Genomic DNA, 3,927 nt, shown 5'->3' with positions numbered 1-3,927 from the left:
TTTCTGAAAGAATGATCCCGTTTATCTGCTAAGAAATCAAATAAGAAAATCCAGTTAATGATCTGGTTACTTAAAACCACTTATTTGAGCATTTTTGCTTTGCCAAGAAGAAGGCCTTATTAACAAACACTGAGCAGGTGTGTCTTTGGCTCTAGATTAAGTGTACAGAACAAGCTGTTTATTTTCTCTCTCTCATGTAATCTTTCTTCACAAATCCTTTCAAAATAGTAGGTTCATGGGAAAGAGACTATTAAGGAGCTTTCACTGCTACTAAAATGATATGGGAAGGATGGAGGAAGTTAGCATTTATAGAGCTTATGTATACCAAGCCCATTGCATATGTAATCTCCTTTATTCCTCACGGCAACTTTGGGAGGGCTGGAGTTTAAGTTTCCCACACGTAGCAGAGAATCAGAGAAGCACAGTAACTTGCCCCAAATTCCACACAAGAAATGATCAGAATTGGAATTCCATTTCAGGAATCCTTAACTCCAAGACTCATGATATTTCTGTCCTGCCAAACCATCTTTATAAAAACCAATACAGAAATGGTGAATCTAATCAGGGTGTCCAACACCAAGGTTAAAAAAAAAAAAAAAAAAAGAGCTTTATACTTAGGAATATTTAAGAATGGACAGAGTGAGATGGAATTGTTGAAACTGAAGTGAGGGCATAGTTAGTTGAGCTGGCACTGATCCATTGTCTTTTGACATTTGTAGAACTTTCTCAGTTCTTAGGGTTATTGGTGCCTTGAGAAACAAAAGCACAAGAAAGAAGAAATGATGTAGGAAGAGAAGGTAGGGTTCACCAAAGATACTATCTATCAGCTTTCTTCATTTGCTTGGCTTCTACTAACTTTCAAGTGGCTTGGGTTGGCCTGAGGACTAATGTCCTTTATCACATGTAGTTGAAATTGACCTGTGATTTCAAGTTCATGTGACAAGTGCTTGTCATTTTACAGACCATAGGGAAATTGAGATAGAGATAATGCTTTTACTGAGCTCAACAGATTCTTTAATTCTTTTAAATACTTCCCTTAACTTTTCTCCCCCCAAAGCATAGATGCATCAATCTGCTTTTTCTAACAGTCTCTGTGTTCCAATAGTTTTGTTTCCCCCCACTGCAAATTATTATACTACTTGCATTCTTTCCCATTTCGTGGTTATTTGTACCCGTATCTGGTTTTCTGCCTCAATATAGAGCAGATAACGTTCACCTTTGTGCTTTCTAGTTTAGCTTGCATAATCCACATACGGTTTTTAATTTCAGGAGTATGCTTGAAATAGTAGTATGCATAAACTTTTATATCATTGTTATTGTTATATGTAACAATATAAAATATACTATTATAGCATATTTTGTATAGTTTTTATAAACTTATTTGTAAAGTGTTGCAAAGTAGTTTGAGATTATAAACAAAAATGAACTTTTTTGGGAAACACTTTGGTTGTGTTTATAATATTGCCCAGCAAGGAATTGGTGAATTCAAACAGAACAAACATTGAAAAGACTCAACACATTATGATTTCCAAAATTGATTTCCAAAATAATTTTATTGCCTATGCTAGGCAGAGTCCTAAAATAGCCCCCCAAGTTTCTCACTCTAATCCCCAGGACTGTGAATACGCTGAAATATTATACCTATGATTATGTTATATTATAGCCAAAGGGAGATTCTCTACCTGGGCCTAATCTAATCACAGGAGCCTTTTAAAAGCAGACTTTTCTCCAGCTGATAGCAAGAGGGAGTCAGAAGATTCAGAGCATGAGTAGTATTCAGTGTATGAATGTCAGCTTTAAAGCGGGGAAGAAGGGGCATTCACAAAACGAGACTGTGGCTTCTAGGAGCTGAGAGTGACTCCTGGCCCACAATCAGAAAAGAAAGTAGGAACCTCAATCATATAGCCACAAGAAACTGAATTCTGCCAGCCAACTGCATGCCTTGGAAAATTATTCCTCAGAGCCTCCAGGTAAGAGCTAGCCTGGCTAAAACCTTGATTTTGACCTTATGAAACCCTAAGCAGAGAACCTAGTCAAGCCCATCTGGATTTCTGACCTATAAAGCTGTGAGGTAATAAATGGATGTTATTTTAAGCCGCTAAATTTGTGGTAGTTTGTTATACTATAATAGAAAATGAGTACATTGGCTTACTCTGTGCAAAGTAATACATGATATTGTCCATGTCACTACAGGTAGCAGTGGACAGAACTCCAGAATTGTGTGCTATAGTTAACTAAACAGTCTTTGCTAAGACATTATTGATTAAATTTGTTTTTCTTTGATTGTTGGTAGAAGTTAGCAAAAAAAATTATGTTGCCTTCTGATAGCATTGGAGTGGGGAAAACTAATAAAAAAAAAAAAGAGGAAATTCTAGATGACAGATTTGATATTGAGAGAAAGGAAATAATCACAGAAAAAAAGATTCTATCTAAAAAGAGTAGTGTGAGGAGGTAGATGGGAGAAAAATGAATTTAAATAATTTCTTCAATTAAAAAATTAAATAAAATAAAAGAGTAGTGTATGGAAGCTGGCTTGTCCCAGCTTATGAAAGCCAATGCCATTTTTTTTAAGAATCTTACAAATCAATTGTTAGACACAGCTATTATTAAAAATTAAGATGTAACACTTTCAATTAAAGGAGTTATATTAAAAACACAGGTAACAAATATCTCAAACTCATCACTTCCTAGTTATTTTACATTTTATTTTCTATGCTCTTGAAGTTATTTACATCTAATGTATCTGTAGAAATACTATATAATGGTTCTCTTCTTTACATTTCTTCCCAACTCCACATTAAGAACATTACATTTGAAGCTTGAAATGAGCCATAACGGAGCATTTATACCATGAAAAATGGCAAATGCCCTTTCTGAGCCAATGAGATACCACAAAAGCTTTTCTGTGATGTGGATCAGAAGAAGGGCCTTTTTCCTGTTGCACATGGACCCAAAAGAATGTAGAGTCTGGCACACTGGCAGCCACCCTACCAATGTGAGGGGTGACCCCCAGTGAGAATGGAGTGAACATGGCAAAAGACAGAGGTGAGAGATAGAGATACACTAGTATGTGATGCCACAGTGTGAGCCCTATATCCAGGAGTACTTGGTCCCGCCACTAGCCCTGACTTTTTGATTAAGAGAGCCAATAAATTTCTTTTTTGGGTTAATTTTTCTCATTTATAATTGAAAGCAGCCTAAAGGATACAATAAAATTTGCATCAGGTCCAGAATTACTCTTAGCCACCAGAAAGCTTTGACTGATAACAATAATTTACAAGGTTGGTAAAACAATTGACCTCAATTTTTTTTTTTTTTTTTAAGCCTATAGCACCTGATATTTCCAAGTGGTCTCCCATCGAAGTACTAACCCGGCCCAATCCTGCTCAGCTTCCGAGATCAGACAGGATCAGGCACATTCAGGGTGGCATGGCCGTAGACATTGACCTCAATCTTGTTCTCCTATTAGTTATAACTCTGACAGACACACCTATGCTTCATTTAAAGCTTTAGTAAACCTTATATCATTTCTCTTGCAGGCTGGGATTAGTTCCTATCAAAGAACACTTTGTTAGAGGGAGAGGCAGTCTTCTCAAGCTATCTAACAGCTACCCTGCCCTACCCTTCCCTTCCTTGATAATGGAAAGCTTTTATTCTGGGTGGCAAGGCTCCAGAGAATGAATAAATCATGATTTTCCTAGCACCCTTACAGTCATCTCATTATACCTCACCAGATACAGTTGACCCTTGAACAATTTGAGGGATAAGGGGTGCCAACCCCCTCAAAGTCCAAAATCTACATATAACATTTTTTTTTTTAAGTCAAAAGGAAAGTTTATTAGAAAAAGGGTAACACTCCACAGACGGAGTATAGTCTCCCCTCAGAGGCAGAGAGTGAAAGGGACCAAGAGAGACATAGAAAGACAG

The 3,927-nt window shown here is 36.8% G+C and overlaps 1 pseudogene; it reads right to left on the bottom strand.

The window, feature by feature from the left end:
• Nucleotides 1-3,322: 3,322 nt before the first annotated feature.
• LOC120591667 (uncharacterized) lies at nt 3,323-3,441 on the bottom strand (annotated as a pseudogene).
• Nucleotides 3,442-3,927: the final 486 nt, after the last annotated feature.

The sequence above is a fragment of the Pteropus medius genome, unplaced genomic scaffold (genome assembly GCF_902729225.1).
Source record: "Pteropus medius unplaced genomic scaffold, Ma_sr-lr_union100, whole genome shotgun sequence".
Classification (NCBI taxonomy): Eukaryota; Metazoa; Chordata; class Mammalia; order Chiroptera; family Pteropodidae; genus Pteropus; species Pteropus medius.
This window is presented reverse-complemented; position numbering and strand designations above follow the sequence as displayed.